The sequence below is a fragment of the Microcaecilia unicolor genome, chromosome 10, assembly GCF_901765095.1.
Source record: "Microcaecilia unicolor chromosome 10, aMicUni1.1, whole genome shotgun sequence".
Taxonomy (NCBI): domain Eukaryota; kingdom Metazoa; phylum Chordata; class Amphibia; order Gymnophiona; family Siphonopidae; genus Microcaecilia; species Microcaecilia unicolor.
In genome coordinates, this window is record NC_044040.1 from 94,947,564 (window position 1) to 94,972,209 (window position 24,646).

At 42.1% G+C, this 24,646-nt stretch overlaps 1 long non-coding RNA gene across 1 annotated transcript; it reads left to right on the forward strand.

Moving 5' to 3' along the window:
• Positions 1–271: 271 nt before the first annotated feature.
• LOC115478963 lies at positions 272–19,809 on the forward strand. The gene is made up of 3 exons (XR_003943599.1): positions 272–366; positions 17,633–17,637; positions 19,798–19,809. It is a non-coding gene; the product is annotated as an uncharacterized LOC115478963 (long non-coding RNA).
• The last annotated feature ends 4,837 nt before the right edge of the window (positions 19,810–24,646 follow it).

Sequence of the window (24,646 nt, forward strand, 5' to 3'; positions counted from 1 at the left end):
TGAAGGAGGGTGAATAGTGGAGTTCTGTATAGAGCTGTACTGGGACTGGCACTATTTAACATATTTATAAATGAGTTGGAAATCGGAACGAGTTAGGTGATTAAATTTGCAGATCACACAAAACTATTCAAAGTTGTGAAAACACATGTGGATTGTGAAAAATTGCAGGAAGACCTTAGGAAACTGGAAGACTAGGCACCCAAATGGCAGATGAAATTTCATTTGGAAAAATGCAAAGTGATGCAGGCTGGGAAGAATAATCAAAATCATAGTTACCTGATGCTGGGGTCCATCTTAGGTGTCAGCACTCAAGACAAAGATCTAGGTGTTATTGTAGACAATATGCTGAAATCTTCTGCCCAGTGTGTACTGGCGTTGGCAGCCAAAAAATCAAACAGGATGCTAGGAATTATTAAGAAAGAGATGATAAATAAGACCAACAGGCTTATTTTCAAAGCACTTTGGGAGGCTAAGTTCCATAGGTTTCTATGGAACTTTGGGAGGCTAAGTGCTTTGAAAATATGCCTCCAAGAATATTATAATGTCTCTGTCTCACTCCATGGTGCAACCTCACCTTGTATTGTGTTTAATTCTGGTTGCCATATCTGAAAAAAGATATAGTGGAATTAGAAAAGGTTCAAAGAAGAGTGACCAAAATAATAAATGGGATGGAACTCCTCCCATATGAGGAAAGGCTAAAGAAGTTAGGCCTCTTTAACTTGGAAAGAGACGATTGAGGGGAAATATGATTCAAGTCTACAAAATCCTGAGTGGAGTAAAAAGAGTAAAAGTGAATCAAATTTTCACTCTATCAAAAATAGAAAGACCAGGGGACACTCAATGAAATTACATGGAAATACTTTTAAAACAAAAAGGAGGAAATATTTTTTCACTCAAAGAATAGTTAAGCTCTGGAACTTGTTGCTAGAGGATGTGGTAACAGTGGTTAGCGTATCTTGGTTTAAAAAAGGTTTGGACAAACTCCTGAAGGAAATGTTCATAATCTGTTATTGAGATGGACCTGGGAGAAGCCACTGCTTGGCCTGGGATTGTTAGCATGGAATGTTGCTACTAATTGGGTTTCTGCCAGGTACTTGTTTCCTGGATTGGCCACTGTTGGAAGCAGGATAGTGACCTAGATGGACGACTGGTCTGACCAAATATGACTATTCTTATGTCCAGGAATTACAGTAAGATTTACCTATAAACCAATACTAAAAACATTCATTGAGTCTTAAGTCTCTTCTGAAAAATTAAATAATTTAATAAAACACAAATCTGCAATGGTAATTAATTCCACACAGAAGTAACTTGATAATACAAAGAAGACTCAAACATTTTAAATCTTGTAACCTGTTTAGATGATGGAAAACGAAGCAGCATCCTGCTCTTATCTTCATTAGAAAAAAACCCCTACCCAATCAGCTAAATATAACGAGCATCACCGTACATAATCTAAGAAACTAAGGTGCAGAGTTTAAATTGTACTCTGGCATGCATAGGCAGCCAGTGTAATTTCTTATGTAATGAAGAAGCAGAATCAGATCTTTTAGCAGAGAATATCCCTTGCGGCCATATATTTGCACAAGTTGCAGCCATTTTATCAGAGTTTTAGTGCTATATAAATAACATTATAATAGTCCAATCTAGGCAATATTAACTCAACTCAACTCAAAGTATTTACGAATTGATCTCAACTTCTTTAACATATAAAAAGAATTCACAAGTGACTACTTGATTAGAAAATGTGCCTTGCAACACACTTAACATATAGAGGAGCATAATTGAAAGGGGCGCCCAAGTTTTCCTGAGGACATCCTCGCAGGACGTCCCAACAAAGGGGCGGGGAAACCCATATTATCGAAACAAGGTGGGCGTCCACCTTTCGTTTTGATAATACGGTCGGGGACGCCCAAATCACGAAATTTAGGTCGATCTTAGAGATGATCATCCTTAGAGATGGTCATCCCCAATTTTCTGCCATAATGGAAACCGAGGACTCCCATCTCAGAAACGGCCAAATCCAAGCCATTTGGTCATGGCAGGAGCCAGCATTCATAGTGCATTGGTCCCCCTGACATGCCAGGACACCAAACCGGGCACCCTAGGGGGCACAGCAGTGGACCTTACCTTGGGTGCTGAGCCCCCCCAAAACCCACTCCCCACTCCTGTACAACATTACCATAGCTATAAGGGGTGAAGGGGGCACCTACATGTGGGTACAGTGGGTTTCTGGTGGGTTTTGAAGGGCTCACATTTACCACAGGTAGGGGGGGATGGGCCTGGGTCTGCCTGCCTGAAGTGCACTGCACCCACTAAAACTGGTCCAGGGACCTGCATACTGCTGTCAGGGAGCTGGGTATGACATTTGAGGCTGGCATAGAGGCTGGCAAAAAATATTTTTAAAGTTTTTTTTTTAGGGTGGGAGGGGGTTAGTGACCACTGGAAGAGTAAGGGGAGGTTATCCCCGATTCCCTCCAGTGGTCATCTGGTCAGTTTGAGCACCTTTTTGAGGCTTGGTTGCAAGAAAAAACTTTGGTCATCCCCGCAACGGAAAGCAGTTGAGGAAGCCCAAAATCTTATGTGCTACCTTATAGAATAGCATACAATGCAATTATGTGTGTAAGAGACAATTTTCTCATAATTTTGTGCATCTTCTGTAGGCTTCCAGTTATAGAATTGCCATGAAGGAGGCAGAATATCAGCACCTGGGTATATTATTTATGTATATTTGCGGCCCTGCTCCTGGAACACCTTCAGCTTACTCCTCTTTCTCTATATAAACATTGTATTTGAGCTACAACTGAAAAAGGTATGAGCCAAAACTAATTATATATATACTAGTAAAAGAGGCCTGTTTCAGAGTAAATGAAACGGGCGCTAGCAAGGTTTTCGTCGCCAACACCCCCCCTCCCTCCCTCCCTGGCCAACCCCTTCGTTGTTCTGCCATTGCTCCGCCCCCAACGTCATGACGTTTGATGCGAGGGCAGGGCCTGGAGCAATTCCCCCCCCCCCCCACCTCCCTGCCTCCCTCCCTGCCAACCCCTTCGTTGTTCTGCCATTGCTCCGCCCTCGAGGGCGGGGCCCGGAGCGATTTTGGTGGCTTCACCACCACGAACCTTCGAACCTTTTTGAAGGAAGTCAGGGCTTGGCTTCACTGACGTCAGTGTCCTCAGAACGTTGAGGGTGAGTTTTATTATAGTATATATATATATATATATATATATATATATATATATATATATATATATATAAAAGTACATAATAGTTGGGACAGACCAAAGGTCCATCAAGATCACAAAACAGTAAAACAGATTTCTAATACTGGAGAGAATTCTATATCCAGAAATTTACTCATAGGAACCAACTTTTCAAAATTATTGGGGGTGCTAAGCCCAGTGGAAATAACCCCTCCCTGAACACATACAAGGAATTTTCTCAATATTAGGGGTGCTCAAGCACCCACAGCACCCACAGAGCTGGCTCCTATAGTTACTTCTACTACTACGGTTCGCTAAATCTTCAATCTCATCGCGTAGTTTAGCAATGGCGGCGGAGTTGGATTGAACTTGTGGAAGTGATGTTTTCAGATGCGCTGTGTGAGAAGTAAGATCTTCTAAATGTTTTTGTGATGATGTCAATTGAGAATGACTAGATTCCAACTCCAGTCTCATATCTCAAGATACAGCCATATGATCCTGCATGCTCTAGCAGTATAGGATCCTCTGTACTGAGGTCTAGGCCCTGTGCTCCAGTTCTGTCGGGAGATGGCAGGTTCGACTTTAGTGGCTTAGGCAGGATGAAGGAGACATCGGATTTAGTTTTCCTCATCTCGATTAACAGATTGAAGGAAAGTAGACAGGTATAATTATCTTAATCAGCACAGAAGATATTTTTGGTGAAGGTAAGCGAATATGATGTAGAAAGTTGGCGGAGCAATTTACTCACGCTGCCATCTCGGTAGAGCTGGAACCGGAAGTCAGATTAGCTGCATGTCATTTGTGTATATATAACACTGAGTGTCTATCGATTAAATCAGTTTGACTAGTGGCTTTAGGTAGATATTAAACAAAATAGATGACAGTATGGACCTTTGTGGTATGCCACAGGTCACTGCTCAAGGTGGTGATGAAGTGCTGCTGAACAGTATAAATTGTTGTTTATCTGATAGATAAGATCTGAATCAGGAAAGTACTGTGTCACTGATACCTGTTTCTGCTAGTACAGCTAGGATGATATTGTGGTCCAAAATGTCAAAAACTGCTGGAAAATCCAGTAGTACTAACTTGAGGCAAATCCCCTCTCATGGTTTCTGTGAAAATCATCTAATAGGGACTGTTTGTGTTACATTACCAGGTCTGAATCCAGACTGTCATGGATCTAGTCAGTTTCTCTCCTGTAGCCAATCATTAATTTTTTGTGAGTTAGATCACAACTTTTTCAGTTGTAGCTCAAGGTGGAGGGCATACACTCTAAGTTTGTACCTGAAGCAATGGAGGGTTAAGTGACTTGCCCAACCCAAGATCACAAGGAGCATCAGCAGGATTTGAACGCAGACTGTATGTTCTATAAGTTGTCCTATAATGGGATGTTGATACTGACAGGTAACTTTTGTGCTAGTCCTTGTCAAGGTTGTTCTTCTTTAAAACAGTGGCGTAGCCACAGGTGGGCCTGGGTGGGCCAGGGCCCATCCACTTAGGGCTCAGGCCCACCCAACAGTAGCACATGTTTAGCGGTAGCTGGTGGTTGATACCAATTGATACCAATTCTTTTAAATCAACAAATACCATTACAGGTGCAGGGGCAGATTGAATTGCACTTTGGAGATAAATCACTAGGGTGCTTTTCTTTGAAACTGTAGATGCCTCATCAATTATGATACACATTTTGGCATTCTCTTCTATAATATTCTTAAATATTTTCATCTTAATTTCATTTGCAATGTGTTCTGCTATTCTTGTTGCACTGTAACGTGTATGCAAACAATTGCCTACATCAACTCCATTTTTCTCTTGTAATTCAATTGCCCCTTCTATATCAGACAGAGGCCTATTACGTTTTACTAAACTGTAAATAGTATTAAAAACTTTTACATTAGCCTCAATATTTTTATTTAGTTTATGCACTAAACTGGAAATTGAGTCATTAGCTGATTCTTTTAACAAATCTTGAATTTTAGCATGAGATTTAGAAACGTCATGTTCCATAATTTTTTTCCGTATAGAAGCTTGCATAGTGGTTTTATTACTGCCATTTGGGGTTACTAAATATGCAGTCCATTCCTTGGACACATGGACATGCTTTCCTGCCGACACCACTAAATGCTGAACTTTTGAACAATCCTTACATCCAAATTTACTTCTTTTATGTCAAGCCATTCGTACTGTTTTGTAAACATAGATAATTATTTCTCAGTCCAACAATCTGGAAATGCAAGATTAGCTGTTTTTTCTTTTGATGAACATGATGGGTTTTCTTCAATAACTGGTTGTTCAACAGATTTAACATTTGTTTCTGCTGGCTTCTCTCTACAATGATTTTCGTTCTCATCATTTTCAGTATCTGTCCTAATGTTCTTCACTTTTAAATAACTTAATAGATCACTCTGTCGTTTTCGCATTTTAGGGATCATCACAATCTGAAAATAATTTGTTACATTTTAATTTATAAATTTATTTATAGTAGAATAAATATGGTAAAACAACCTACGTAGGGTTACCATTTTTGTGGAGCCAAAATAGAGGATACAAAATTTAAATGGTTGCTAATATCTTTGCTAAAGATATATTTAATTGTAGCAAACGTGTAATTGAATTTTACTTAACACACATCAAACTACTTTTCAAAAAAACTTCCTTCCAGATTTGAGTTTGACTGAGTCTGGAGCTGATAATGTAACTTTATTATACATTATTGGTACAAAGCATATGCACATGGTTTTGCTTTTTAAACCCAAGTTAAATCCTAAGGGTGCTTGAACAATAAACTGTGTTGTTTCTGACTTTTTGTTTTGGAGTGCTTTGGGTCCTCCTACTGATTTGTACATGTGCTGTCTAGAATTTTGGAAGAAAGAAATAAGGAAATAAAAATTAAATTTTGGACATACTCTGTAGAAGTTGTTTTCTTTTGCAATGTGATGTGATGGATGACTGTTCTGATGTATGAATGTGATAATCTTTGAATAACTACCTATACTAAATGGCTATGGATTTCTGAACATATGGTATCATTAAAGGACAAACTTTAAAATGCTCAGTTGGGTATATATCATATATATGCTAATCTCAAATGTTTCAGACATATCCATCTATTTGTTCCCATGATATAACTGAATTCTATTATTCTGTCTCACTGTATTTTCAAATGTAAGCCAACTTTGCTTGGAATAATGTGTGATAAATGTTTTTTTTAAAAATCCTTTATCCTCCATCTTTTAAGACACTGCCTTCCTGCTGGATAGTGATGGCACAAGGAAAGCAAGTTCGGTCCAGTGAAGACTAACTCAAAATAACCTGGCTGTTCCTTAGCTGGGCCCTAGTATTACCATATTGAAAATGCGACCATACCAAGCCTCTGTGGTTATGCTCCACTAATAAGTTAAAAGATTAACTGGATTTCTTGAAAGGATTATATAAACTTAGGATGCATCATGACTAGGGACACACACATAACGCTTATTTATTCAATATCACAATTCTTCATGTACAGCTACAAAACAAACTTTTAGGGTGGATAGTGTTCACAATGAGCCCCTTTTATTACCAACCGGACAGAGATAACAGTTTTCAGTTTTGGCACAGTATAAGTTATCACAAGATGAATGATAGAAGGGAGTGGGGACCAGGGGCATAGCCAGACAACAGATTTTGGGTGGGCCTAGCCAAGAATTGGGTGGGCACCAAGTGTCCCCCCCCCCCCCCCCCCAAAAAAAAAATTATCTCAGCTGGTGGGAAAACACTTCTTTCCACCTTGGCAGCAGGCATGCACTGAAAACTGTGCATGCACAGGTGCCGGTGTTGTGGAGGGTAGCATTTTCGTTACCATCAGGGGGAAATCTTTCGCTGGCAGAGCTTGGGATTCCCACCAGTTACCACTAAACATGCTACTGTTGGGTGGGCCTGAGCCATAAATGGGTGGGCCCTGGCCCACCCAAGCCCACCTGTGGCTACGCCACTGGTGGGGACAACAAATTGCTAGAAAATAGTAATACAACGTTTACTAAATAGCAAACTCAAACTTTTTTTCTTTTTCTTAAGATGACTGTTTCCATTCAAGAGGAAAGACTTCAGACTCTCGGCCAGCTGATTATGCTTCTAGCTGAACAGCTGACCGAACCACGCAACGTGTTTTATTTTCTTTCACGTTGGCGAGAATCCTCATTAGTCAAAACCTCTATTTTGAACAACAATCGTATTTTTTTGTTCAAAAAGGCTTGGGGTAAGATGATTTAAACTGCCGCAGCAGCAGACAGTGCGATTGTTGCACAAGGACTCGTTCAGCAGACACAGGCACAGGACAAGCCTGGTGTTACTAATTATCTAAGATAAGTGCCGGTTTTGCATTTAAGCACATTCTACCAATTGCTTAGCCTGAAGTTTATAGCTCAGCCAATCCTGGAGTTCATCTGATGTTGCATAATTATTGTATGTTTTGCCACATGTTTTCTGTGGTTTATACTCCAGTTTTGAAGGTTTTTTTAACGTGCTGATGATGAAGAGAGGATCTGTGTGATCCGATTCAGCTCCGTAGATATACCATATCAGTGAGCTCTTTGAGGCCGTTTTTCCTTCTAACAAACAGTCAGTCAGTTCAGGCAGCTTTTGGTTTATGTACACTACCTGGGGACACTCCTGATTTCATTACTATTAAGTTATCACAAGAACAAAATATAAGAAAACCAATATGGGCTGCATTAGGGGCTTATATAGTGCATTTATGTATAAACAAAAGAAATCTGCATGAAACAAAATATTTATTTTGACTAATAAAACCACTTGGCCCTGAAACATGTTCAAAACAGAATAATCCATTTGTGTATCTAAAAGGTAAACTTCTACAAAACAGATGAAGATCTGATTCCATGTTAAATTGTACAGCGCTGCATAACCCCAGTAGCGCTTTAGAAATGTTAAGTAGTAGTAGTAGTAGTATGTGTTACCCAAATGAAGGAGAGTTTAATTCTACTTCCATTTAATTTAAATATATTCCATCAACTTTATAACACCAGGTTTCCCATGGTAGATTACAACAACAGCAGATGAACCCATCAGGAAACAGGATAACCCCCTCTGAAATTTGGCCATCTGTATTGTATACAGTGTATTTATTTATTTATTTATTTATTTTTACAGTGTAGAAAAATGAGCACAAAATACAGAGTTTAAAATTGCTGTTTCTACCAGCTATAATAATTTTTTAAGATGTGTTACTGATATTCGATTGTTATTTCATGAAATTTATATATGGGAAGCTTTCAAATAAATTAAAAAGCTGTTCAATAAGTAAAAAAAAACTCCAAAAACGTTTGACCTCTACTTTTTAAGGCACTACCTATCCAATTGAAACAGCTTTAGAGTTGTTACAGAAGATGGGCAATAAAGAACGACAATGTGGATGCAGCAGCTCATAGGTTTGCTTCCTTTGGTGCAGCAGCATGACTGTCTAGAGGAGATGACAGCTGGGACAGTGAAAACAGAGATTTTTACCAAACTGGCTTCCTTACCGTGGAGTACATAGGCAGCGCAGCAGGCTCAATTTCACCTCCTTGGTCCCGACTCCCGACAGTGTCTGCTTTGACTGCCGCGTCCTGCCTACGCGGAAACAGCAAGTAAGTTGAATCAGAATAGGCCGTAGGTGGGACGTGGCAGCCGAAGGACCCTGATGCTGGCATCCGATCCTGTTCTACCGCGGTAGGAGGACGATGACGACATGCGAGGGAGGGAGGGAGGCGGGAGTCGATGCGAGAGGGGGAAAAAAGTTTCAATGCATCGCATGGCTGTGCAGCGGGAAGGGCAGGGGAGAGAGAGAATCCGATCCTGTTCTACCACGGACCTGGTAGGAGGATGACGACGACATGCGAGGGAGGGAAGGAGGCGGAAGCCGATGCGAGAGGGGGAAAAAAAGTTTCAACGCATGGCAGTGCAGCGGGAAGGGCAGGGGAGAGAGAGAATTAGAACACGACAGTGCAAGTGTTTTTTTTTTGGGGGGGCGGCAGCGGGCCACGTGGGACAATGCTCCCCCAACCACTTGACAGTGTGTAGTTGTCCATTGTCCTCCTCCCTCTCCCCCAACATATGGGCCCAGCAACAAGTGTGTTTAAATTTCTTACCAGACAGGAAGCTACACGATCATCTGAGCTGCAGGAGCGCTGCTAGCCCACACAAGCACCTCTTGCCTTACCAGTGCAGCACGAGGAGGCAGGGGCTGCCACACCACGCATGCACCAATATCAGGTGACAGCTGGTGTGTTTGGGCATGCGTGATGCGTTCCTCCAGCCTTCTGAAGCAATTTGTGGGGAAAAAAAAGTCCCTGCTGACAGCTGAACAACCGGCTTGCAAAAATTTTCAAGAATTAACAACCGGCTCTGCAGAGCGAGACTGGGAGAATGGGCGTGCAAGTGGCAGATGAAGTTCAATGTTGACAAGTGCAAAGTGATGCATGTGGGTAAGAGGAACCCGAATTATAGCTACGTCTTGCAAGGTTCCGCGTTAGGAGTTACGGATCAAGAAAGGGATCTGGGTGTCGTCGTCGATGATACGCTGAAACCTTCTGCTCAGTGTGCTGCTGCGGCTAGGAAAGCGAATAGAATGTTGGGTGTTATTAGGAAGGGTATGGAGTCCAGGTGCGCGGATGTTATAATGCCGTTGTATCGCTCCATGGTGCGACCGCACCTGGAATATTGTGTTCAGTACTGGTCTCCGTATCTCAAAAAAGATATAGTAGAATTGGAAAAGGTACAGCGAAGGGCGACGAAAATGATAGTGGGGATGGAACGACTTTCCTATGAAGAGAGGCTGAGAAGGCTAGGGCTTTTCAGCTTGGAGAAGAGACGGCTGAGGGGAGATATGATAGAAGTGTATAAAATAATGAGTGGAATGGATCGGGTGGATGTGAAGCGACTGTTCACGCTATCCAAAAATACTAGGACTAGAGGGCATGAGTTGAAGCTACAGTGTGGTAAATTTAAAACGAATCGGAGAAAATTTTTCTTCACCCAACGTGTAATTAGACTCTGGAATTCGTTGCCGGAGAACGTGGTACGGGCGGTTAGCTTGACGGAGTTTAAAAAGGGATTAGATAGATTCCTAAAGGACAAGTCCATAGACCGCTATTAAATGGACTTGGAAAAATTCCGCATTTTTAGGTATAACTTGTCTGGAATGTTTTTACGTTTGGGGAGCGTGCCAGGTGCCCTTGACCTGGATTGGCCACTGTCGGTGACAGGATGCTGGGCTAGATGGACCTTTGGTCTTTCCCAGTATGGCACTACTTATGTACTTATGTACTTAAGCCGGCTCCAGCACACCACTGTATATGACCCTTTTCATGGGTTGGAGAATTGATCACCTGTGTGAATCCTAGTGCTGTTATTGTGTCCAGGAAGAAAGCAGTAGTGGTATCTACAGTTTCAATGTCTCCCATAATTACCAGCCTAGGGAAACTCAGGTTCACCTCTGGGAATTCTTGAACCAATGATTAGTATTACGAGGTGGTCAGTATACCATAAGCAACTATATTTGTTTCTTTTCTTCTAGCTGGGATTAAAATGAATTGTGAAATAGAAAGAGAATGATGATTCTGCATACTTTAATTGAGTCCCACAATAGGACTGCAACCCCTACATCCTGTCTCCCTGGTCCTGCTTGATGTGGGATACTGAAATTTGTTGGGTGTAGTTCAGATAGTGGTAATACCCTGGCTTCAGCTAGCCAGGTTTCAGTTATTCCTAACATGTCTAAATGCTATTCACAGATGGCATAATGGACCATTGAAAATGTCTTTATAGCATTCACCAGGCCTATGGTTCTGAAGGGTAATCTGGGGGTGCCATGGATAGCTTGGGCACAACAAGGGGCTGATCATTCAGGCACTGCTAGGAAGAGGATCTCATGTACTCATATCTTCTTTTTGGTTGATAGGGATTATCGTTCCCATTTCCACACACTGCCGGGATCCCTGAGGTCTCTTGGTTTCCTGGCCCAAAACACATTCTTGATGTTGAGGCAACTTTCAATTGCCAACCCAGTGGAACTAAAGAAAGATGTCTGCCAGGTCAACAGTATTTCAGTAATGTTGGGTGTTAGGTAAATTTCACTAGCAACCTTTCAATAGGATTCGGTGCAGATTTTACCAGATGTCAATAAAGCCTCTGAGAGAACAAAGGCCTTGCTGCATTATAAAACAAAATCAGGCCTGAAAGATCAAAGACTTTCATAATTTAAGTCAAATGATTTTGTTTCTCACTCCTCTGTGAATATTCTGTGAAAGTCTGATACAGCTTGATTTAGCAGAATATTAGAAACTTAGTCCTTCCTTACTAAGCAGTTAAGGCAATTAGATATATAAATTTCAACTCACAGACTATTGTTATTGTTTCCACTTTGCAATTTCTGGTTCCGATGTCCCTGGATGGTCCATTTGATGCAGGTAACTTGGATTTTTTTCTTTTGCTTTCCAGAAGGAGGGTTAGACATAGATCCAGCTAAGATCACAAGAAAAATAAGGAACTACTTATAATATGCAGGATTGCCTTTCTCCAAACAAAACATATGAAATACTGTAAAACTAAATGATGGAAAGAAATTCAAAATAAAACTGAGGACTGGTGCCTCAACACAGACTGAACACGAGTATATACAAATTTGAGTTGTAAATAAACAAAAAATGTATTTTTTTTAACCAAAGTTTACTCCTGGAGGAATTCTGCGCAACTGTACAGTGCAGAATTTGTGCAAAATTCCTCTTTTACACTCTGCATGTAGAATTTGGCACTTCTAGCACAGAATTCTGCACAGGGCCCAAAGCAGTGCAGCAACTGGCATGATTAAGTCCCCACCTTCCCAAACTTATTCTCTGAGCTCTCCTCTGCTCCCCCGCATGTACTGCCCAGTTTTTCCCATTCATTTGCTCTGGGCCCCCTCCTGGTACTCAATATAAGTGGAGGAGCATGAATGGATGCATGTGAAGCCACATCCTGCTCATCTGCAACACTAGTTTTACTGCTGAATTCTGAACTGCGAGGCTTTATGGTGTCCTGCACATTTCAAATTCAGAAATGAGGACCAGCACAGCAGATAGCAGGATATGACCTGACATGCAGCCACTCTCCTCCTGCTCCCCCACTTGTGTTGATTGCTGGGGAGGGAGGGGACCCAGATGAAATGAATGGGGAAAACTAGGCACTGTGGGCCAGGCAGGGGGGAGGGGCAGGGGAGAGCTCAAACAGTGAAGGATAAGAGAAGATGAAAGAGACAAACTGAGGAGGGGCTTGTGTGTCAAAGGTATAGGTGACAAAGAGTAGGAGGAGAAAAGGAAAACAAGTCAAAAGGTGCCACCTGCGAAGTATGGGGATACAATGGGGAGGAGAGGTGGGTGTATATATTGCTAAAGGGGGTAGGGAGAGAAGTGGCTGGGGAGATGTATTGGGGGATTCACAAAGAGCTGCAAGAATAGGGATGAGTTTCAGAGAGCTATGATGCTGTGAATACTGGGGAGATTGAGATATCTGTGGTGGGTGTGTGCATAGGTGGAGAGGGCAAAGACTAACTGACAGCTATTGTGGAGAATATACTGGGGGGGATATATGCATGTTAGGAGAAGATATGAGAAGATAGAAGAGGCCCAGTGAATGAAAAAACTGCTTCTTTAGTAACAGCGTATCTTCAATTAGCAAGTTGAGGCATCAAAAGTAGTCTTTTATCCTTTGATCTCAGTGCAAAGGTTAGAATATAAGAACACAATATGTGAGTCAAATAAAGAGGTGCTATTCCAGCTAATACTTTATAAATCAGACGTACAATCTTAAACCTAATTCTAAAAGTCACAGGATGCCAGTTAATATTTTCATAGAGGAAGTAACATGATCAAATCAAATGTCACTAACCTCACAGCAGCATTTTGCACAACCCGTAGAGCCTCACTTGTGGCAGACCCATGTACAGACTATTATAGTAGTCTAATTTTGTGAACTCCAGACTTTGAACTACAATCCTAAAATCACCATTTCACAACATAGGCTTTATTTTACTCAGAGCCCTCAGTACATAAAAACTAGATTGAAATACGCTAGTAACTTAGGCTTGTATACTAAGCTGGGAATCTAACACAACTCCCAAACTTAATATTTGCTTTCTTTAGGGAATAGAAATCTGCTGAAAGATAACAATGAGCACAATTGTGCCCAAATAACATAATTTCAGTTTTAGACAGGTTCAGTGCATGATTATTTATTGACCATCCAATCATTAATTGCTGTCATGCAAACCTTCAGCTTTTCATGCCCTGCAGAAAAGGAGTCATCAATGGAAAAGAAAAATTGAATGTCATCTGTATAAATACGATATTCCACATCCAACATCCACAATTAAGAGCACAGAGGTGTAAGATATAAATAATAATGCTTACAAAGCTGACTCTTGAGGGACACCAGTATTCAATGAATAAACTTCAGATACAGTATCTCTCTGTCTCACCTGCTTGGCTCTCCCCACCAAATATGCTGAGAACCAGGAATACACCTTATTTCTAAAACCCATATGATATAAACTTCTCAGCAAAACATTGCAATCTACAGTGTCAAAACTTGAGGAAACATCAAATGATACAAAACAATCGAGAGAAATAAAGTCTCTCTGTTGTGAAATTTATGAAATCCATATTGATGAGCTTTTAATAAACAACAATCTGCCACAAAAATCAGATACCTAATATAACACAGTCTTCTCAATAATATGTGCCAAGGTTGGCAAAATTGAAATTGATCTGTAAATTGCTGCCACACTAGGATCCAAAACACCCTTTTCAGTAACGGTTTAACCATTGATACCTTAAAGGATTCTGGATATTCCCCCTCACATAAAGATAAATTAACAACTTAGTCAAGTTGGGTGCAAATTGCTCATCCAACCCTCTCAGAACATGATCTAGCAGGAGTTAAATATTTCAAAATACTTACATTTTCAGACATATTTACTTCAGAAAATTCTTCCTATAAATGAGTAGATATCACAGATTCCTCTACATCTTTTACACCTACAGAAGGCAATTTACTTGCCATCAAAAAAGACACAGGGGCTCAATTTCAAAAGAGAAAAATGTCAAAAATGGCATAAAGTGGCATTTAGATGTTGAAAATGGTTTGGAAACTCTGATCTGAGAAGTTTTTCTCTGCAGTGTGTACAAATCACAAGAGGGCATGTTGGGGGCAGAATGTGGGCATTTCCAAAACTTGGGAATTCTTCTGCCATAATGGAACAAAGCAAAAATGTCTAAAAGTTAGATGTTTTGGTCTAAACTTGTTTCAATCACATCTAGATCACAAAAAGGTACCCTAAATGATGAGATGACCACTGGAGGGGTTTAGGCATGACTCCTTACTCCCCCAGTGATCACCGAACCCCTCCCAGCCCCCACCCCCCAAAGTTGTGGAAGTAACAGTACATACCAGCCTCTATGACAGCTTCAGATGTTATGGCCAGTCCTATTACAGCAGCAAGCAGGTCCCTGAGTAGCCTAGTAGTCAGTTCAGTGCACTGTAGCGAAGGGGACCCAGGCTCATATCCCACTCAAACTGGTTCACTTGTGGTGGAAAATGTCAGCCGTGCAAAACCCACCAACAATCTACTGTACCTACATATAGGTGACAAAAGCAGGCATAAGGACTATTGTAATGGTGTACAGTTAGGTATAGTAGGTCTTTGGTGGGTTTTGGAGGGCTCCCCGTACAATATAAGGGTGTAATGGTGAGTTGTGTACCTGAGGGCTTTTATGTGAAGTCCACTGCAGTGCCCCCTAGGGTGCCCCACTGCTCTGCTGGGATGCCTGTGTGGCCAGTCTACTAAGAATGCTGCCCCCCGCCCCATACATCCCGATGACTTGTTTTTGTGCGTTTTTCTCATGGATGTTTTTTTTTTCCTGAAAATGGTCCTAAAAGATAGAAGCACTGAGCACAAAAACGTATAACCATTTTTGAAACAAAAAGTTGGACATTTTTCTGGTTTGAAAATGGCTATGTTCGCTACTAGATTTTTGGACATATTTCACTAAACATCCAAAATAGGTTTAGATATCATATAGAAACTGCCCTTCATAGTATGACAGCTCTTTAGGTCTATTAATAGTAGCAGAAATCCTATCTCTAAAATAATGATTCTTTGTTTGTTCATAAATTGTTCTTAAGGAATATACTCCATAAGCCATAATCTATATGTTTTTAGATTTCCTCCAACTTTGCTCAGCAGGTCTCAATGCAAGCCACAAAGCCCTAATTTATTGTTCCACGGACTAAAATTCACTGTATCTCCCCTTTGAACATATTTACTAGGAGCAATCTAATGTAAAGCTGAAGTCAGAGACATGTTCCAACTATCAACAACATTTCTAATAAAATAATTAGGCACAACAGAGAAATTAGGAAGTCATGTATTTGCTAAATGTACCTCATATGGAAGATGTACCAACTGCATGGAATCACTATTCAGAGACACTGTCTCTTATCACTTATCTGCAAACTAAAAGTGATCAAAAAGTTATCAGACCACCCCGCTTCTATTACACCTGGTAAAGAAATTAGACAGTATCAGAAAATGTTTGGTAGAAAAACTATATTATACAGACGCCCAGCAACACAGTTGCTCCAAAGATTGAGTTATTCCAAAGTTCCACAGCATATCCTCTAAAGAACTTAATTAAACAGTTTAATAAAATTGGTGATAAGTGGGAACCCTGCATATTATAGCTGAACGAGCTGACAATTTACGAGTGGCCTAGTGGTTAGGGTGGTGGACTTTGGTCCTGGGGAACTGAGGCACTGAGTTCAATTCCCACTTCAGGCACAGGCAGCTCCTTGTGACTCTGGGCAAGTCACTTAACCCTCTATTGCTCCATGTAAGCTGCATTGAGCCTGCCATGAGTGGGAAAGTGTGGGGTAACAAAAACAAATTTGCCTTCCAAAAGTACCTGCTGTCATCCTATGTGATACCAATGGTGCTTCTTGCCTCTACAAATGTAGATAACTCAAATGCTGTGCTATCCTATTTTTAATCCTGTGTATTGTCTGTCCAATATACCACAACTTGCAGGGACAACAAATTTCATACACACATTGCACAGTATTGCAATCTGTATAGGAGCCCCCTTTTGCCATAGCCTGTTAAAAGTGGCCCTAAGTTGGAAAAGACAGAGTAATGTATTGAAAGTTATGTCTAAACAAAATTTGCATAACATTTGTCGCTCTATAAACATTGGTGACCTTATTTTAAAGTTAATGGATGAATTATATAGATATTAGTTGAAATTTACAATTGCGTTTTGGACAATACAATAATCTAAATAGGTACCCTGAACTACATATAAATTGCCTTTAGTTTAGCCACTCATTTTTCTATCCCAGTGACTCTGTACTACCCATCTTGTCTTGACTATGTATCTCACCTGCACTCGCCCCCTTGGCAACCTATTAAGATGTTTATTTGTATTGTATAAACAGTATTGAACAATATCTGTGTTGTTTTAATGTTCTAATGCGTGCCTATTAAGGTGTTTCATTTATACTGATCTAACATTGTAAGTTATCATTAATGAATGTTCTTCCATGCTGCCTATTATGGTGTCATTCATATTCTGCTGATATTTATCATATTTCTGTTATAAGTTTGTTTTACAGTGCTGTTGTTTATATTTCTGATACTGTATCATATTAGTTCTATTACAAAGGTTCAATTTGCCATCTCCAAGTGTATCTCATTGATTGTATTTACACTTACATTTGGTCATTTTACTATCATTTTACTTTTTTAAAAATTGTAAGGTTTATATCAAGCTGTATCTGCTGTACACCACATGTTTGGCAATTATTTTCATGAATGTGGTTAAATAATTCCAAATAAATAAATAAATATGTATTTTGAAAAATAAAATGTGCTCCTTGGTTTACTACAGCTCTACAAAAGTAACAACAGACAATTCCAATTAAACAGTGGTTTGGAGAGGGGTGCTACATCAGGGAGTTCCAGGGAGATAACATTTCTAAATGTAATCAATGACTGCTTCTTGGAGCAACTGGTCCAGGAACTGACAAGAGGGGGAGCCATTTTAGATGTAGCCCTTGGTGGAATGCAGGGCACAGTACAATGGTGTTGGGTCCACTGGGAAACAGCGATCATAATATGATCAAATTTGAGCTGATATCTGGAGTGAAGTCACAAAGGAAATCTATTGTAGCAGCATTTAATTTTCTAAAGGGTGACTATGATAAAATGAGGAAAATGTTTAAAAATAAGCTAAAAGGATCTGCTGCAAAGGCTAGGACTTTAAATCAGGCATGGAGATTGTTTAAAAATAGTACCTTGGAAGCCCAGATCAGATGTATTCCATGTATTTACAAAGGTAGAAAGAACAGCAAATGACAGCCAGGCAAAGTGAAAGAGGCTATTAGAACCAAAAGAATATCCTTCAAAAATAGAAAAATGACCCAAATGAAGAAAATAAAAAGCAACATAGGCACTGGAAAGTTAGATGCAAAGCACTGATAAAGAAGGCTAAAAGAGAATATGAAAATAAACTTGCCACAGACACAAAAACTCACAGTAACAACTTTTTCAGGTACAACAGAAGCAGAAAGCCTGTGAGAGAATCTGTTGGGTTGTGAAGGAGCAAAAGGTATAATCCGGGAGGACAAGGCCATAGCAGAGAAACTGAATGGATTCTTTGCTTTAGTCTTTATGGAAGCTGTAAGAGATCTACCTGTTCCAGAAACTGTTTTCAAGGGTGACAATGTAGAGGAACTGAAAGAGATCCTGGTGAATCTGGAAGATGTACTGAGCCAAATCGACTAATTAAAGAGTAGTAAATCACCTGGATTGAATGGCATGCACCCTAGGGTACTGTAGAACTCAAACATGAAATTCCTGATCTGCTGTTAGTGATCTGTAATCTGTCATTAAAATCATCCATAGTACATGAAAACTGGAGGGTGACCAATTTAACACAGATTTTTAAAAAGGGTTCCAAGAGCGATCTGGGAAATTACAGACTGGTAATCTTGACTTCAGTGCCAGACAAAATAGTGGAAACTATTATAAAGAATAAAACTATGAAACACATAGACAAACATGGTTTAATGGGACAGAGTCAGCATGGATTCAGCCAAGGGAAGTCTTGTCTCACCAATTTGCTTCATTTCTCATTTCTTCATTTCTCAAAAAGAAAAGAATGGCACACATCCTTGCAATATATCCAGCTGCAAACTATGCCAAAACATTTCACAGGACCCCACGATCATTCATAAAGGAAAAATATTCAACATTAAGGAATCTTTCATGTGCTCATCTTCCAATGTGGTATATATTATTCAGTGCAAAAAATGCAATGAAGACTGCTACATTGGAGAAACAAGTCAGATGCTAAAGAAGAGATTTAATTTACATAGACACCATATGAAAAATGCTTGTACCAATAAAGATGTCATGCCTGTGGGACAGCACTTTACAAAACCAGAACACTGTGCCAGTGATTTCATGGTAGGAATCCTGAAAGGGAACTTTAAAACAATACAGGAACGTAAGACCTTTGAAGTCAGAATGATTAAATATTTTGACACCCACCAGACAAGACTTAACAAAGATCTGGGTTTTCTAGCCCATTATAAACCATAAAATTGCTTTGTCACCCTCCTGTCTCCATGCATATCTCCCTGTCCCTCATCCACCCGACTCTTCCTGTCTCTCACCTGTCCACCCTCATTCTGTTAGACTGTCACTGGAACGCTTTGATGTTTCACTTATATATACTGTCATCTACCAACATTTGCTTATTTCCGATCTGGTGAAGAAGGGCAACCTTCGAAAGCTAATCAAGAAATGTATTAAGTTATGTCCAATAAAAAAGTATTTTCTTTTCCATGTCTTATTTTGTTTTATTTCTATTGATTACCTTCATTTCTTCATTTCTTTGACGGTGTGAATAAACATGTCAAAAACATAAGAACATAAGAATAGCCATACTGGGTCAGACCAATGGTCCATTTAACCAAGTATCCTGCTTCCCACAGTGGTCAATTCAGGTCACAAGTACCTGGCAGAAACCCAATTATTAGCAACATTCTGTGCTACCCATCTTGGGGCAAGCAGTGGTGATAAAGGTGAGCTGGTTGATTTGGAGGGGCATTTTTGATAGAACGTCTAAATCAGAATTTGGACATTTTACAAAAACGTCCAAATTCTGAACAGGAAAGAAGGACATTTTCGAAAAAGACGTATATCTTTTGTGTTCAAAAATGCTGTGGACGTCTTGTGATTTGGACGTCCTTTTTTGGTCCATTTTCGAACAAGGGCATTTTTGGATATGACACCTAAGTCTGAATTTGGACGTTTTTTTGTAAAATGTCCAAAATCAGAACAGGAAAGGTCATTTTCTACAAAAAAGTCTCTCTTTTGCTTTTGAAAATGCTGTTTGGAAAAATGTTTTGTGATTTGGATGTTTTATTTTTGGTCCATTTTCAAACAAATACATCCAAATGCAAAGCATACAAAATACACAAGAAAATCCACAATAAAGTAAAACCATTCACATGTTCTGAGTGTGGCAAAAGCTTTGGTCAGAAGGTAAACTCGCAATGCACCAGAGAAGACACACAAAAGTGAAACCATTTACATGTCCTGAGTGTGGTTAAAGCTTTGGTTGGAAAGAAAGCCTCACATGGCATCAGAGAAGCCACACAGGGATGAAACCATTTACATGCACTGAGGAGGTAAAAGCTTCAGTTGCATTGGGACAGGTAATTAGGGAATGTACACTCTTGCTATGAAGTTGGAAAAATAGCACTCTGGTATTTAGATATCTCTCTATATAAAACGCACCTCCAACGTTCGAATGAAGCCTCTGTTAGCCAAAAGTGAAGGGGGTGAGATCGCATTGTGTCTGCCCCGCCCACGCGTCAAACGTGATGATGTCGAGGGCAGAGCAATGACACTCATCCAATCGCAACGCTCGGCAGCGAAGCGTCAGGGAAGGAGGCGGCGCTCTCAACGTCTAGCCTTCCCTTCGCTGTGTTCCGCCTTCTTCTGACGTCAAGGATGACGTCAAAAGAAGGCGGAACACAGCGAAGGGAAACCTAGACGTCGGGAGCACCGCCTCCTTCCCTGACGCTTCGCTACCGGAACCACGGAGGTACATTTAAAAACAAGAAAAAAAAATAAAAACCATGTTGGGGGGAGCGAAGAGGGTGGCCACAAAAGAAAAACAATGGGAGCGGGAGGGCAGGGGAGAAACGACATGGATGCGAAGGGGGGGGGGGGGGGGGAGAAGAGGGCGGCCCAGGCTGGGACATGGGACAGAGAGGAGCATGGATGCAAGGGGGGATCATGGAAGGGAGACAGGGGACTTGCTGGAAAAGGATGAATGGAGGCGGCAGGGGACAGAGGAGCATGGATGGGCATGGATTGGGAGGGCAGGGCTCAGGGAGAGAGGGCAATTACTGGAAAGGGATGAATGGAGGGGGCAGGGGACAGAGGAGCATGGATGGGCATGGATTGGGAGGGCAGGACTCAGGGAGAGAGGGAAATTGCTGGATAGGGATGAATAGAGGGGACAGATGGGCATGGATGGATATGGATTGCAGGGCAGGCCTCAGGGAGACAGGGCAATTGCTGGATAGGGAAAAATGGAGGGGCCAGGTGACAGATGAGTATGGATGGGCATGGATTGGAAGGGCAGGACTCAGGGAGAGGGGAATTGCTGGATAGGGATGAATGGAGGGCACAGATGGGCATGGATGCATATGGATTGCAGGGCAGGCCTCAGGCAGAGAGGGGAATTGCTGGATAGGGATCAATGGAGGGGCCAGGTGAAAGAGGAGCATGGATTGGAAGGGCAGGACTCAGGGAGAGGGGAATTGCTGGATAGGGATGAATGGAGGGGACAGATGGCCATGGATGGATATGGATTGCAGGGCAGGCCTCAGGCAGAGAGGGGAAATGCTGGATAGGGAAAAATGGAGGGGCCAGGTGACAAAGGAGCATGGATTGGAAGGGCAGGACTCATGGAGAGGGGAATTGCTGGATAGGGATGAATGGAAGGGACAGATGGCCATGGATGCATATGGATTGCAGGGCAGGCCTCAGGGAGACAGCGGAATTGCTGGATAGGGATGAATGGAGGGGCCAGGTGACAGAGGAGCATGGATTGGACTCACACTTTCACTCTGACTCTCAAACACTCACTCTCACATACACTCTCCCAAACACACACACTCCGAGGAAAACCTTGCTAGCGCCCGTTTCATTTGTGTCAGAAACGGGCCTTTTTTACTAGTATGTAATAAGACATCCTGTTCATGTACAGATCTGAATTCAAAGCACAAATCTAATGATAAACAATAGACACAAGGCTCAGATGTTATACAAAAAATAGAAAGCTTGGCATCAGGTAGAATAGTGGAAAAGTGACATCCCAGGAAAACAATAGGGCATCCTTTGGGGCACTGCAGTGGACTTTATAAAATGCTCCCAGGTACACATCTCATCATTGCTCCCTTACCTTGTCTGCTGAGCCCCCAAAAACCCTCCCAAAACCCACTACCCCCAACTGTACACCACTAACATAGCCCTTATGGTGAAATGGGCACCAATATTTGGGTATGGTTGGTTTCTGGTGGCTCACAGTTTCCTCCACAAGTGTAACAAGTAGGGGGATGTAGAAGCCTGGGACCACCTGTCTGCAGTGCACTGCACCATTACTAAACTACTCCAGGGACCTGCATGCTGTTCTAACTGACCTGAGTATAACATCTGAGGCTGGCATAGAGATTGGCAAGTAATATTTTTAATCACATTTATTTGGGGTGGGAGGGGGATAGTAACCACTAGGGGAGTAAGAAGAGGTGATCCCCGATTCCCTCCAGTGGCCATCTGGTCATTTGGGGCACCGCTTATGTGGAGTAGAGGAGTAGCCTAGTGGTTAGTGCAGCAGACTTTGATCCTGGGGAAGTGGGTTCAATTCACACTACAGCTATTCACTATAAAAACAGGTCTAGCTCAAAATGTCTACATTTTAGTCTTGGACGTCTTTGTTTTGTTCCATTATTGCTGAAAGATGTCCAAGTCTTAGGAACGCCAAAGTCCGGCCATGAACATTCCCCTGGCACACCCCCTTGAGATTTAGACGTCCTTCTGACAGACTTCCGAGAAAAATGTCTAAAAAGAGGTTTTGAAAATACTGATTTGGACATTTTTTATTATTTAACTAGTAAAAAAGGCCCATTTCTGTCAGAAATGAAACGGGCGCTAGCAAGGTTTTTCTCAGAGTGTATGTTTGAGAGAGAGTGTGCGTGAGAGATGGAAAGTGTGATAGACAGAGTGTGTCAGAGACAGTGTATGTGATAGACAGAGAGTGAGTGAGTGTGAGTGTGTGTGCACCCCTCCCCCTCCCTTTATGGTATGAGGCCCCCCACCCCCACCTTTCTGGTCTTAGGACCCCCCCTCCCTCCAGTCACCCCTGTCCAGCGACCCTCCTGTCCCCCCTGCAGCCACTCATGTCCACCGACTCTCCTCTCCCCCTGCACCCTGCCCCTCCTGCAGCCACCCATGTCCACCAACCCTCCCCTCCTCTTGCCCCCCTGCAGCCACCCATGTCCAGCGACCCTCCTCTCCCCTGCCCCTCTCCAGCCACCCATGTCCTGTGACCCTCCTCTCCCCATGCCCCCCTTGTAGCCACTCATGTCCAGCGGTGACCCTCCTCTCACCCTGTCCCCCCTGCAGCCACCCATGTCCAGCAACCCTGCTCTCCCCTGCCCCCCTCCAGCCACCCATGTCCAGCGACCCTGCTCTCTCACCTGCCCCTCCTTTATCCACCCAGGTTGTGTAACGAAATCTTCAGGGCAGGCAGGAAAGATCCATGGTCCTGCCTGCCCGCTACTGGTGCTGACGCTCCCCCGCTGGCGGATCGCTGTTCAAAATGGCCGCCGAGACTTCCAATGGCGGTCTCGCAAGACTTCTGCTAAAGTCTTGGAGGCCGCCCTTGTAAATATCAGCAGCCATTTTGAACAGTGATCTGGCAGCGGCGGAGTGTCAGCGCCAGTGCCAGCAGCGGGCAGGCAGAACCGGGGGATCTTTCCTGCTTGCCCTGAAGAATTCGTTACACAACATGGGTGGATGAAGGAGGGGCAGGTGAGAGATCAGGGTTGCTGGACATGGGTGGCTGGAGGGGGGGGCAGGGGGAGGAGGGTCGCTGGGCATGGGTGGCTACAGGGGGAGAGGAGGGTCGCCGCTGGACATGAGTGGCTGCAGGGGAGGATCGCAGGACATGGGTGGCTGGAGGGGGGGCAGGGAAGAGGAGGGTCGTTGTTTGATGCTCCGCTCCCTGCCACTTGCTTCACTCCCTGCCACTTGGAATCAGCTGTTAGTGATGTCAGCCTGGCTATGGAGCCTAGCTCAAGAAGGAGGCACAGACACAGGCAGTTCCTGATTAGAACGTTGGTGGTGAGAATTATTATATAGGATATTATTTATATTTTGCTCACACCTTTTTCAGTAGTAGCTCAAGGTGAGTTACATTCAGGTACTCTGGATATTTCTCTGTCCCAGGAGGGCTCACAATCTAAGTTTGTACCTGAGGCAATGGAAGGTTAAGTGACTTGCCCAAGATCACAAGGAGCAGCAGTGGGATTTGAACCGGCCACCTCTGGATTGCAAGACCGGTGCTTGTGAGATAAAAGTCCAAATGCAGACTTATGTCACTTTTTGGACGTTTTCCTCTTTTGAAAATGAGCATGAAAGTTTGTCTTGATTTTTTAAAAAGTTCCTCATGAGAGACTCCTGAGAAAATTAAAGAGTCATAGGATAGAAGGCAATGTTCAGTTGTGGATTAGGACTTGGTTACTGGACAGAAAACTGAGAGTAGGGGTAAATGGCTATTTTTCTCAATGGAGGAGGGTGAATAGTGGAGTGCTAAAGGGGTCTGTGCTGGGACTGGTGCTATTGAACATACTTATAAATGATCTGGAAATTGGAACAAGTGAGGTGATTACATTTGCAGATGACACAAAACTATTCAAAATTGTTAAAACACATGCGGGCTGTGAAAATTTGCAGGAAGACCTTAGGAAATTGGAAGACTAGGCATCCATATGGCAGATGAAATTTAATGTGGACAAATGCAAGTGATGCACATTGGGAAGAATAATCCAAATCATAATTACCTGATGTTAGGTGTCACTGTAGAAAATACGCTGAAATGTTATGCCCAGTGTGCATTGGTGGCCAAAAAGCAAAACAGGTTGATAGAAGCTATTAGGAAAGGAATGGTAAATAAGACCAAGAATACTATAATGCCTCTGTTCACGGAAGAGAGTGTGTATGAACAACTTGAAAAGCTAAAGGTGGACAAAGCCATGGGACCGGACGGGATCCACCCCAGGATATTGAGGGAGCT